Source organism: Chiloscyllium plagiosum, chromosome 31 (genome assembly GCF_004010195.1).
Source record: "Chiloscyllium plagiosum isolate BGI_BamShark_2017 chromosome 31, ASM401019v2, whole genome shotgun sequence".
In the NCBI taxonomy this organism is placed as follows: Eukaryota; Metazoa; Chordata; class Chondrichthyes; order Orectolobiformes; family Hemiscylliidae; genus Chiloscyllium; species Chiloscyllium plagiosum.
In genome coordinates, this window is record NC_057740.1 from 4,894,666 (window position 1) to 4,909,422 (window position 14,757).

The following is a 14,757-nucleotide window of genomic DNA, read 5'->3' on the forward strand; positions in this document are numbered from 1 at the left end:
ATTCTTATTTATTAAATTGTCGCCCAAAGAATTACCTGCAACGGCTTCTATTTTTGCTCGTTACCTCTCGCGTCTCTCAAGATATGGCCCCGCTTCTTTCCTATTTCTGCCTCTCACAGAGATCATCTGTAAACATAATGTCAGATTCCACCTGCAGGCTGACAATATCCAACTCAACCTCACAACCAGCTCTCCTAATCTCTCCAGCTATGACTCCACCTTCTGCAATCCAGTACTGAATGTTTTCAAGAAGACATTCGTGAGAGTGAAGCCATTGTGTTTGGTCCCCATCACAAACTCCACTCCCCAGTTTTTTTTTATTCATTCTCGGGATGAGGGTGTCACAGGCTAGGCTGGCATTTTTTTTGCCCATCCCTAATGATGGGCTTTGCTGTGGGTCTGGAGTCACATGTAGGCCAGATCAGGTAAGGATGGCAGTTTCCTTCCCTAAAGGACATCAGTGAACCAGATGGGTTTTTCTTGACAATACAATCATGATTACCATTAGACTCTTAATTCCAAATATTTGTTGAATTCAAATGCTTTCATATGTTGTGGTGATATTAAAACCCGTGCCCTCAGACCATTACCTGGGTCAACAGTCCAGCAATAACACCACTATTTCACCTGGGCCACTGCCTGAAGCTGAACTATATTGTTTTCATCTTCTGTGTCACTTTTGATGTTGAGATTAGCTTTCAAACTAGGTATCCAAAGCATCAGCAAGACTGTTGTACTTGCACCTCTGAAGCATCGTTTGACTCTGGCCTCTTCTCAGCTCACCTCCTGCTGAAGCCTACTTCTGTGCCTTTGTTACCTCTAAATTTGACTGTCATTTTCCAATGCAGTCCTGGCCTGTCTCTCAACTCCTAAAATTAAGCCCATCCAAAACTCTGTGGCCTGTGTCCTGGGCAAAGTCTCAATCACTCAATATCCCTGTGCTCACTGACCTGAATTGAGTTCAGCAATGTTTCATTTGTAAACACTCACGCCTGTTTACAGATCCCCTCATGGCTTCACCATTCCTGATTTTTGTAATTCCTCAAACCTCAGTTTTGCTAAATTTAAGCTGTCCTTTCCATTCTAACCTTTTGGGAATCTCCTCCCATCGTTGATGGCTGTGTCTTCAGTTCCCTAAGCTCTGGAATATACTCTCTAAACCGTTCAAGAACTCTCCTTTCCTCTAACACCCTTCTTAAAACCTATTTTTTTAATTAAACTTTATTGTCAACTTTCTTAATTTCTCCTTATGTCGCTTGGTGTCAAAATCTGTTTGGTCATGCCCTTGTGTGATATCTTGGAATGTTTTAGCCCATAAAAGGCATGATTTAAATGAACTGCTGCTGATATATAAAGTCAGCCAGTGGGAGATGTTCAAACAACAGCTTACCCTTTTGTTCCCATCTCTACAATTTGACATTCATTTGAAAGGTTATTCATAGAAAGATCCTGGCATATATCTACAGAATATGCATTCAACAGACCCACCAGGAGAGGGAGCAAGGAATCCATTAACACCATAACACATCAAAACCTTCACTATTATACTGTGACTCGTACCCATCCCTCAATCTGTCCATCTGAGCAACTTTCCAAAGAGACAAGGAGAAATTTGTAGGCCCATTCATTCTCTCTAATGAGTTGAAGTGAGCTAAGGATATTGGTTAATTGTTTTATAATCTGAAACCCCCACCCTAAATTCCCACTGTGAGAAACAAAGCTCACTCACTTCAATAATTTCAGTCCGAGACAAGATCTGAATCAGTAGTGTCATTTATTTTACTCTTGCAAGAGGGTGTCCACAAGGCAGGACACACACACACTGAATTCAACTAGTACACAACATTTATGTAATTTGGTTCCTATTCTCTCCTCCCATTGCCCCTCCTCTGTTTACACCCCCCACCTCTCTAAGACCGGCGCCCATTACTCTTGTTCATCTCTTGCCTTATCCGGCCTTGTCTGTGACAAAATGCTTATTTCTGGCCTCACAAGGCCGTTTGACCACATCCTGCTGTGGGCCATTGTTAGGTATATCCTCCCTTACTTGTTATGACCTTATGACCTCATGACTTCTTGATTGTGGTTTGTTCTTGTTTTTGCAGAAGCGGGAAACAGATGCTTATAACAAGCGTATCTAGCTTAACCCCCTCCCCTCACAGCACCTTATCTATTTGTCTGTAACATTCTTTACAGACACATTTCAGCTAATACAAAAGCAATTATGTATTTCCTTCACATAGTTTCCATTCTTGTTGACTCAGCTCTTGGCTGAAACAATTATACACTGGTGCGCGTTCATTTACCTTGCATAAGTAAATATGATTGCAGAAGTAACACTACTTTACCTATATCCCACACCACCAGTGTCCATTTCTAACAGGGAGGTTTGCAGAGCAAACAACTGACCAGGTTCCCACTTAAATTAGATTAGATTAGATTCCCGACACTATGAAAACAGGCCCTTCGGCCCAACACATCCACACCGACCCTCCGAAGAATAACCTCACCCAGACCCATACCCCTACATTTACTCCCGTGTAATGTACCTAAAACTATGGGCAACTTAGCGTGGCCAATTCACCTGACATGCACATCTTTGGACTGTGGGAGGCACCTGGAGGAAACCTACGCAGACATGGGGAGAATGTGCAAACTCCATGGAGTCATAGGGTTGTACAGCATGGAAACAGACCTTTCAGTCCAACTTGTTCACGCCGACTAGATATCCCAACCCAACGTGGTCGCACCTGCGAGCACCTGGCTCACACCCTCCCTTTCCTATTCGTATACCCATCCAAATTCTTTTCAAAATGTTGCAATTGTACCAGCCTCACCACTTCCTCTGGCAACTCATTCGATACAGAGAGACCTTGGAGTGCAGGTTCATAGCTCCTTGAAAGTGGAGTCTCAGGTAGATAGGATAGTGAAGAAGGCGTTTGGTATGCTTTCCTTTATTGGTCAGAGTATTGAGTACAGGAGTTGGGAGGTCATGTTGTGGTTGTACACTGTTGGAGAGTCTGTACTGAGGGAGTGCCACGCTGTTAGAGGATTTGGCCACTTTTGGAATATTGTGTGCAATTCTGGTCTCCTTCCTATCGGAAAGATATTGCCAAACTTGAAAGGGTTCAGAAAAGATTTACAAGGATGTTGCCAGGGCTGTTCTCTCTGGAGCATTGGAGGCTGAGGGGTGACCTTAAAGGAGTTTATAAAATCATGATAGGCATGGATAGGATAAATAGACAAGGTCTTTTTGCCTGGTGTAAGGAGTCCAGAACTAGAAGGCATAGGTTTAGGGTGAGAGGAGAAAGATATACAAGAGACCTAAGGGGCAATGTTTTCATGCAGACTGCATGAAAACATTGCCCCTTAGGTCTCTTGTATATCTTTCTCCTCTCACCCTAAACCTATGCCTTCTAGTTCTGGACTCCTTACACCAGGCAAAAAGACCTTGTCTATTTATCCTATCCATGCCTATCATGATTTTATAAACTCCTTTAAGGTCACCCCTCAGCCTCCAATGCTCCAGAGAGAACAGCCCTGGCAACATCCTTGTAAATCTTTTCTGAACCCTTTCAAGTTTGGCAATATCTTTCCGATAGGAAGGAGACCAGAATTGCACACAATATTCCAAAAGTGGCCAAATCCTCTAACAGCGTGGCACTCCCTCAGTACAGACTCTCCAACAGTGTACAACCACAACATGACCTCCCAACTCCTGTACTCAATACTCTGACCAATAAAGGAAAGCATACCAAACGCCTTCTTCACTATCCTATCTACCTGAGACTCCACTTTCAAGGAGCTATGAACCTGCACTCCAAGGTCTCTCTGTTCAGCAACAACTCCCTAGGACCCGACCATTAAGTGTATAAGTCCTGTTAAGATTTGCTTTCCCATAATGCAGCACCTCGCATCTATTTAAATTAAACTCCATCTGCCACTTCTCAGCCCACTGGCCCATCTGATCAAGATCCCGTTGTAATCGGAGGTAACCCTCTTCGCTGTCCACCACACCTCCAATTTTGGTGTCATCTGCAAACTTACTAACTGTACCTCTTATGTTCGCATCCAAATCATTTATGTAAATGACGAAAAGTAGAGTACCCAGCACCAATCCTTGTGGCACTCCACTGGTCACAGGCCTCCAGTCAGAAAAACAACCCTCCACCACCACCCTCTGTCATCTACCTCTGAGCCAGTTCTGTATCCAAATGGTTAGTTCTCTCTGTATTCTGGGAGATCTAACGTTGCTAACCAGTCTCCCATGGGGAACCTTGTCGAAGGAGAAAGTGAGGTCTGCAGATGCTGGAGATCAGAGCTGGAAATGTGTTGCTGGAAAAGCGCAGCAGGTCAGGCAGCATCCAGGGAACAGGAGAATCGACGTTTCGGGCATAAGCCCTTCTTCAGGAACTTTGTCGGAGGCCTTACTGAAGTCTGTATAGATCACGTCTACCGCTCTGCCCTCATCAATCCTCTTTGTTACTTCTTCAAAAAACTGAATCAAGTTTATGAGACATGATTTACTACGCACAAAGCCATGTTGACTGTCCCTAATCAGTCCTTGCCTTTCCAAATTGTCCCTCAGGATTCCCTTCAACAACTTGCCCACCACCGACGTCAGGCTCACTGGTCTATAGCTCGCTAGCTTGTCCTTACCACCCTTCTTAAACAGTGGCACCACGTTAGCCAATCTCCAGTCTTACGGCACCTCACCTGTGACTATCGATGATACAAATATCTCAGCAAGAGGCCCAGCAATCACTTCTCTAGCTTCCCACAGAGTTCTAGGGTACACCTGATCAGGTCCTGGTGATTTATCCACATTTATGTGTTTCAAGACATCCAGCACTTCCTCCTCTGTAATATGGACATTTTTCAAGATGGCACCATCTATTTCCTTACATTCTATATCTTCCCTGTCCTTCTCCCCAGTAAATACTGATGCAAAATACTCATTTAGTATCTCCCCCATCTCCTGCGGCTCCACAAATAGGCGCCTTGCTGATCTTTGAGGGGCCTTATTCTCTCCCTGGTTACCCTTTTGTCCTTAATGTATTTGTAAATACACTTTGGATTCTCCTTAACTCTATTGCCAAAGCTATTTCATGTCCCCATTTTGCCCTTCTGATTTTCCTCTTAAGTATACTCCTATTGCCTTTATACTCTTCGCTTGATCTATCCTGTCTATACCTGACATATGCTTCCTTCTTTTTCTTAACCAAACCCTCAATTTCTTTAGTCATCCACCATTCCCTATACCTAACAGCCTTACCTTTCACCCTGACAGGAATATACTAACTCTGAACTCTCATCATCTCATTCCTGAAGGCGTCCCATTTACCAGGCATCCCTTTACCTGCGGACATCTGCCCCCACTCAGCTTTTGAAAGTTCTTGCCTAATACCGTCAAAATTGGCCTTTCTCCAATTTCAACTAATAGATCTGGTCTATCCTTTTTTATCACTACTTTAAAACGAATAGAATTATGGTCGCTGGCCCCAAAGTGCTCCCCCACTGACACCTCAGTCACCTGCCCTGCCTTTTTTCACAAGAGTAGGTCAGGTTTTGCACCTTCTCTAGTAGGTACATCCACATACTGAATCAGAAAATTTTCTTGTACACATTTAACAAATGTTGTAAACCCTTAACACTATGGCAGTCCCAGTCTATGCTTGAAAAGTTAAAATCCCCTACCATAATGACCCAATTATTCTTATAGATAACTGAGATCTCCTTACGAATTTGTTTCTCAATTTTCCTTTGACTATTAGGGGGTCTATAATACAATCCCAATAAGGTGATCATCCCTTTCTTATTTCTCAGTTCCACCCAAATAACTTCCCTGGATGTATTTCTGGGAATACCCTTCCTCAGTACAGCTGTAATGCTATCTCTTATCAAAATCACCACTAGCCTTCCTTTCTTGCCTCCCTTTCTGTCCTTCCTGTAGCATTTGTAACCTGGAACATTAAGCTGCCAATCCTGTCCATGTTTCTGTAACTGCTACACTATCCCAGTCCCATGTTCCTCACCATGCCCAGAGTTTATCTGCCTTCCCTGTTAGGCCTCTTGCATTGAAATAAATGTAGTCTAATTTATCAGTCTTACCTTGTTCTCTGCTTTGTTCCTGCCTGTCCTGACTGTTTGACTCGCTTCTGTTCTCAACTGTACCAGTCTCAGATTGATCTCTTGCCTCACAATCTCCCTGGGTCCCACGCGCACCGCACCCCCACACACCCTACCTTACTAGTTTAAATCCCCCCAAGCAACTCTAGCAAATCTCCCTGCTAGTATATTAGTCCCCTTCCAATTTAAGTGCAATCTGTCCTTCTTGTACAGGGCATTTCTACCTCAAAAGAGTTTCCAATGATCCAAAAATGTGAATCCTTCTCCCATACACCAGCTCCTCAGCCATGCATTCATCTGCTCTAGCCTACTATTCCTGCCCTCACTAGCTTGTAGCACTGGGAATAACATTTAAACATGTTAATGAGATGGTGTGTCTCAATTGGATTTAATGGCTCTGAGGAATATTAGAAAGGTAGGGTCAATCAGGTGCCTTTCCAGAACTGCTTGTGGTCCAAGCTAATCTATCTTCTTCCTTTGATCTTTTTCCCACCATTGTCCACCATCCCCAAGCTCGAAATCCCCTTTTTCACTTCTAATAAAAACTCACCCCTGTCACGAGCGGACTGACATCCCAAAACACTGTTGCCCGCTGACCAATGACGGCACCTCCTGCTGGCCCTCCCAACTGCTCAACTCTCTCCTCTCCACTTACTGGCTGCAAACTAGAAACACAGGCCTTCCCATCAGACTGCCTGCCAAACCTTAAAACCTGGCCTGCTGTCGACCGAGAAACGGAGGGAAAAAAAACTCAAAAGAGGTTCAGCTGTTAAACTCACCGGGAGCTCCATATTCAGTGGTGTTTCTAAAGCACTAGGTCAACCCCATTCCCCTCCCCCATTCCTGTGTCCCTGTAAAGGTGAATTATTTCGGTTGAAGGCTTACTGTGTCCCACTTGAGTTCATAAAAATAAAAATTGATGTCTGCATGAGGTTAGCTGTCAACTGGTGATGAACAGCACAATCTTCAGCACAACCTGCTAGATATTCTGGGGATGGGATATGCTCTTATCTCACTGCTCAATTATAAATGTGATTATGTTAAATATATGAATTATAAGTGGGGACAATATACAAAACATACATTATTAATGAAATATGAGTTCCATATACAGATGTTCATGTGTAAATAACAATAACTTAAATTAAGAATACATTTAAAGTAGTGAAACATTCAAATATACTCAGCAGAATTGTTAGCAATAAAACATTTTTTGTCATTTTTGACATTAAGCCATAAAAGGAGGCAAGAAGATTGTGAAGCCAAAGCTTGAACAAAGAGGAGGGTTTTACAGAGCATTTTAAAAGAAAGAGAGAGAGGTGAATTGAGAATGAGGGGATTCCAGAGCATCGAGTCAAGGCAGTTGAAGAAATAATCACCACCACGTGCAAAGATTATAACTGAGGATGCACAGGAGGCCAGAACTGGAGGAGCGCAGAGATCGCAGAGGCTGCTAAGTCTGGGGCAGATTACAGGGAGAGTGTGAAGAGGGGCTGAGGGCATGGAAGGATTTGAAAACAAAAGTGAGGATGATAAAATTGAGACATTTTCACAAGAGTAGCAGTAAAGGTGAGCAAGCACAGGGATGATCAGTGAGTGGAATTCAGAGCAAGGTATACCATCCATTTGTCACTTCAAAGTTCTGTTGTCCGAGCTGCCTCTTATCTTCCACTCAACATGAACATATGGTCATCCAAAAAAAAACACCTCATTTATCTGTTTAAAATATCTTACAATGTTTATGTGCATCTCTTGTGATACATAACTAAGATATAAAGGGGAAATTAAATGACAAACCAATCAAACTGGGAGAGTATGCACTATATCGATACATGGGGAATAATAACCCCCACTAAATGTATTTAGAACAGGGACATGAGAAATGGAGTGAGTGTTCAGTTCGCCACCTTTCACTCAGCCCCGAGCTCACCACCATAACACAGAGCATCAGCAAAGGTTAAAACCACATTGGTAAAAGTTCCATTGTCTCTGCTAATAAACAGCCCTAGCCAATATAGGCACATGAGTACAGCACACGAATACAAAAGATAAGGCTGATGCATCACCGCAATCTTCAGTCAGAAGGGCCAAGTAGACGATCTATCTTGACCTCCTCTAACAGTCCCCAGTATCCAGCCAATTTGATCCTCTCCACATAAAATCAAGAACCAGTTGGAGGCACTGGATACTGCAAAGACTAGAACTGCAGCAGAACTGGAGCCTGATTGTGTAGGGCTCCACTTAAGATATCCTCTCCTCAGTATGTACTTGCGTTCAATAAGCCTGTTACTATTCACTCAAAATAGTGCAGCTCTCACATTACCATGTGGTGACAACAGTGACCTGATCCTCAGAACCAGAAGTGGTTAGAAAGATTAGATACCATGAGGTGACACAGTGATCGAAACACAGAGGTGAGAAAAAACCTGGTGAAGTTCAGCAGTGGCAGGTGATAGCTCGGCTCAGACTTCACAAATTACCTCGACACGCGATCACAGAATGAAAATACCCAGGCTGAACATTCACTCCTAGTGACAGTCATTGCATTTGGGGTATTAGAGTAACAGATATAAGGTCAATAAAGGGAAACGCAGAGTTGATATTCTGAGTCCTGTGTCGAGTGTGCGCTGCTGGAAAAGCACAGCAGGTCAGGCAGCATCTGAGGAGCCGGAAAATCGACGTTTTGGGTATAAGGCCTTCATCAGGAATCCTGATGACGAGCTTATGCCTGAAACGCCGATTCTCCTGCTCTTCGGATGCTGCCTGATCTACTGTGCTTTTCCAGCACCACACTCTCGACTCTAATCCCCAGCATCGGCAGTCCTCACTTTCTGCATTCTGAGTCCTGTGGCTGTTCATCAGATAAATCTTTTTGATGAAAAGTCATCGGACTCAAAACGTTGACTCTGCTTTCTATCCAAAGATGCTGCCAGACCTGCTGAGTTCCGTAAGCAATTTCTGTTTTTGTTTCAGCATCTCCAACTCCCTTACTATCACCCTGTAATGTCAGCCTGGATTTTCTGTTCAATTTTCTCATGAGGGACCTAACCCTTAAATTTCTGATTCAGTGGTTGGAGTGTTACCAGCTAACCACGGCTGATACCAATAGAAAGAAAATATTGTCAGTAGTGACACACAACTCAACCGCTGAAGCCTCTAAAAATAATTCCAAAAATTTAGGTCGACTTCCTCATCAAATATAAAACATGAACTGCTATTGTGGGTGGTCACCATCATAAATATTAAAACTAGATTGGTAATTCAATTAAATTAATGTGAACCTTTGAATTAATTAATAGTATAATCATACTTTTGATTACAATGAGCACATATTAAAATCTGCTAAATTCATTGTCTTCAGAATCCAACACAAAGAATTCATCAAACCCATTCTAAGTGACTCTGACCATGGCATCATAATAAGGATCCTATTCTGGATTGGGTTTCACATTCAGAAATATCCTACCAGATCAATCGATCTTATCTCAAATGAACAACTGGGCTTTTTCAACAGTTTGACGGCAGCTTGTGTGTTAACAGCATTCCACACTTAGTTGTTTTTCAAAAATATACTTTATTCATAAATACTTTGATCTATACAACTGGACATGCCATACATATGTAAACATTCCATTCCTTTGCGTATCGAAACAGAGTAATCATTCCTATTCACAGTTGGTGCGATTACATTTTGAGCTGAGGCGCCAGCGGAGCCCAAATGACTGCGTGGGCCCCCTGTTCTTAGGCAGGCAGATGTTACACGGTGGTCTTTCCCCACCGCGCCTTGGCGGCAGCTGCCCCAAGCTTTAGCGCATGCCTCAACATGTAGTCCTGGACCTTGGAATGTGCCAGTCTGCAACACTCAGTCGGGGTCAACTCCTTCAGCTGGAAGATCAACAGGTTTTGGACTGTCCAGAGAGCGTCCTTCACCGAGTGATGATCCTCCAGGTGCAGTTGATGTTCGTCTCGGTGTGCGTCCCGGGGAACAGAATTCCACAATTAGTTAACAAAACTGCACAAAACAATAAGCAGAGGAGAACAGAGTTCTACTTTTTGTGAAGGTTCTCCCCTGCCAATTCTGCTCAGTGCGAATATAATCCTCGAAAAGCATGAGTAGGCATGTATCCAAAGTTTGAACTACAGAGATTAGAAACAAGGTCTGGGAAAGAAGGCTGCATATGGTGCTATTCATCAGGGCCTATGATGTGGGCAGCACCAGCTCCTTTCCCAAGTGGTGACCAATCAGAGCAAGCTCATCCCCATCTGTGAGAGAGTCAGAGTCTGAGAGGAGATTCTCCCCCAATCAGAGATTCGCTCCTGCTCCTCCAATCACAAGCTACTTCTCAGTTGAGGGGTTCACTGGTGAGCCTATCAGCAGCAAAAATAGGAGAGAGCCAGACTGTGATTGGAGGAGCAGCCAGGAGGGTAAGTGACTGTGATGGGGGAAAAAAGAGGAGAGGTCAGTGGTAGGATTAACTAGAAGCAGCCATGATGGGCTGAATGGTCTCCGATGTGTTACACTATTCTATTGAACCCAAAGTGCATCACAAAAAAAAATTGACAGAAGCTGTTGCAAGTCAGAGATAAGGAGCCGGAAACAGGGACAGCTTCTGTCATACTCTTTCATGACTTAACTTCTCTCCCACCTCCTGGGTAGACCCTTGGTAACCTCTTCAGTTCTATGGGATTTGAATACTTTCACACTGGTAAGTTGTATTCTATGGATAGGTCACCTGGATACTTATCCTACAACATTATTAATCAATAACTTCATCCCATTCTCATCCATCCAATCGTGATCTTGGGCATGGTCAAAAACCTCTGCATAGAGCTTTTTGATCAGAATGGTTTTACATATGAAAATAATCACCATTTTTAATTTCATTTCATCAGCCATGCCGGCTAATACCATGGTGAATCTTAACTTAACTCCTCATGCCTAGCTGTTTTCCCTAGAACTATTTTAGATATTTCCATTTTCCAGTTCAGTTCAGTTGTGTTTTTACTACTGTCTTGATGGTGGATTGTTCGAAACTGGCAGCATCTGAGCAATTCTCGGTCTTCTGTTGCAACACTAGATGCTTTCATTCAATAAAACATCCACATCAATGAGTTTTGATCCAAAGTCTTTGCTAGGTTTTCGTTTGGCCCACATAAGTAAGCAAATGTACACTGCATTTCTGGTGAGGATGTAACCATTCTGCAGATTCCCAAGGACCCATTCAAATACACATTAATGTTAGGCCAGTGACAGGTACCTGTACTCATAACACATTTGGTCTTGAATATCTTTTCGGGGCAGATTCTTTCTTCTTCCATTTTTGCACCATCTTTCACTAACACCAAATTCCCTTGTTGCAGCATAATTATTCATCTAACAGATGTGATGACTTTTAGCATGAGATTAGCTTCATATTTCATTAGTTTTGTTGGAAAAGTCATTTCTCTTTATAATTTGTGTAGCTAGATCTTCCTCACAAACTGTTTTTATTGCCTGTTGGAACATTTGGTCCCTGATGCAAGGAAAATAGAACTTGTATCTGTGGGGTGGGAAATTATGGCTGACTACTGAGTGTCGCATGCCATGGATGAAAAGGTAGGAGATGGTGTCAATTGTGTGCTGATTAAATGCAAATACAGGGTTTTTTGATGAGTAAAATGGGGCTGTCTTATATGCTCAATTGTTTCATACTTATTTTAATCAACCTGTTTGGACACACATCCAGTATAGGTGGGACTTGAACCCAGGTGGCAAGATACGGCTAGTGTACCACAAGAGTCTACATGATGATCTTTGGTAATTCTGGTAGCTCGCACCCATCTCTTTATCCTTGGGGTTGCCATCAGCTCCCAGATTATACGTCTCACTCTGACAGCAACATTAAGTAGCCAGTAGTGCAATGTTGGAGCTCATTTAGTTTGTCTATCTCTTATATTTTTAATCCAGGAATTAATAATTATTATATATTATTAATTCCTCTACAAATTGGAAACAATTACCAATTGCTGTCAAACCGCACCTGGACTGTGTTTTGTACTTTTATAAATTGATCATACTTCTGGGTGAAATAAACTGAGGGCCATGCTTCATCCACATGTAACTTGAGTATTGAGAAGGGGGCAATTAATTGTTAATTGTGATCATGGAGCTATTCACAAAATCCTTCACAGTTGTCACAGTCCTGTTGACACTGAGAAACCAATTACATGACTATCTGTCCCTGGGTCTTGCTGATGAATGATTTGTATTGTGTGTGCTGAGTGGAGATTAAGTATTTTGGATACCAGGGAAGAGGTTGTGAATTTCCTGAATTCAAACTTTCAAAAGTTATAAATGTGTCAGTTGGACTCATTAACTGGAACCTATACCCATCTATGTCTTGAATCTGAGGGTTATGGTTGTCATCATGAGTGGGAGTTGCTCAGAGCAAGAATGATTAAAGGAGCAAGGGGCTTACCAGACAAAGATACTGCACTGGGTAGTTCAAGTTACAGCCAAGCCAGCAGGATCAAGCTTAGGTTTGTGTTCATTAACTCATCTCAGCATAGATGAAATAGTATGAATAGAATCAGTCTGACTTATCCCAACTTCATTTTGATGTAGCCCCCTCCCCCCTCCTTACTTCTCCCTCATATTTGATGGTTTGCGTTGCCCTTAATGGGCTTTGGACATCAATTATTCAATTGGAAAACATGGATGATTTACTAGTGATAGTTATTAGGTGAATAAATACCATGGATGATTTGGTGAAGGGAAAAGAAAAAGTTCAGTTGTGTGTAAGAGTACTGCTGGATATAAATAAAAAGACAAAATAGAAACAGCCTGATTGCCTGCAGGCCTGTTATACTGCTTATCATTGGCCCTCACTGGAAAATATTCCCCAGGATGACAGCATCGCTGCAACAGCCTCAGTACTCAATACCAATAATTGCCAATCTCCAGGCACCAGCCTACAACTCATCCGCTTCAACCTCAACCACAACATCTTCACCTTTGACAACCAGTTCTCCGACCAGACACATGGAATAGCCACGGGGACCAAATTTGCTCCCTAATATGCCAACATTTTCATGCACAAGTTTGAACAAGACTTCTTTTCTGCATAGGACTTCCAACCAACACTATGCACCAGCTATATTAATGACATTTTCTTCCTCTAGACTGATGGCAAGGAGCCACTGAAACAACTACACAGTGATATCAACAGGTTTCATCCCATCATCAGACTTACCATGGACTACTCTTTAGTATCTGTCTCATTCTGGAGCACACGGGTCTCTATCAAGCACGGACACCTCAGTACCTCACTCTACCGCAAACCCACGGATAACCTCAAAATACTGAACTTCTCTTCAACTTCAAACTTCCATCCCCTACTGACAAGCTCTATGCATACACAGGATCTGTTCAGAAGAGGAGGAATGCGATGGACATCTGAAGGTGCTGAAGGACACCTCATAAGAAAAGAAAGTGACTCTCAACTCATCGATCGCCAGTTCTGACGTGCCACAGGGAGAAACCGTACTGACCACCTGAGGAGACAGACACGGGATGCGACCGATAGGATACCCTTCATTGTCCAGTACTTCCTGGGAGCAGAGAAACTACGCTAAGTTCTTCGCAGCCCGCAACACATTATCAATGAGGATGAGCACCTCGCCAAGACCTTCCCTATGACTTCACTTCTCGCCTTTAAACAACTGCCAAAGCTTAAAAACACCATTGTTCACAGCAAACTACCCAGCCTTCAGGACAACATCGACGACAACATGGCAACCACTGCAAGACGTGTCAGTGGATACCACCATGTACGTGGCAGGTATTCCATGTAACTTGACCCAGGTTGTCTATCTGATACACTGCAGGCAAGGATGCCCCAAGGCATGGTACATTGGCCACACCATACAGATGCTATGACAACGGATGAATGGACCCCACACAACAATCGCCAGATAGGGATGTTCTCGCCCAGTCGTGGAACACTTCAGTGGTCAGGGGCATTCAACCTCAGATCTTCGGGTGACCATCCTCCAAGGTGGACTTTGGGATGTGCGCCAAGCAGAGTGGCCGAGCAAAGGCTGATAGCCAAGGTGGATACCCATGAGGATGGCCTCAACTGGGATCTTGGGTTCATGTCACACTACAGGTGACCTCACTACACTATACACTCTCTCACACGCGCACACATACACACACTCTTACATACTCAGAATTCACAGACCTTCTCTCATACACATGCGCTCTCTCTCAGACACACACACACAGCCCACACTACACCCATGTGCACACTCTCTCACAGGTATATACTCAATCACAGACACACACACTCACTGACTCACCTGCACGCAAATACACATATAGGTCTATGGGGTGAATTTGCATTTGCAGAATTATATTTGCAGATACATTCTTTGACATCCTCAGTGCTTGGGAGCCTCCTGTGAAGCGCTTCTGTGGTGTTTCCTCCGGCATTTTTGTAGTGGCCTGTCCCTGCCGCTTCCGGTTGTCAGTTTCAGCTGTCCGCTGTAGCGGCCGGTATATTGGGTCCAGGTCTATGTGTTTGTTGATGGAGTTTGTGGATGAGTGCCATGCTTCTAGGAATTCCCTGGCTGTTCTTTGTTTGGTTT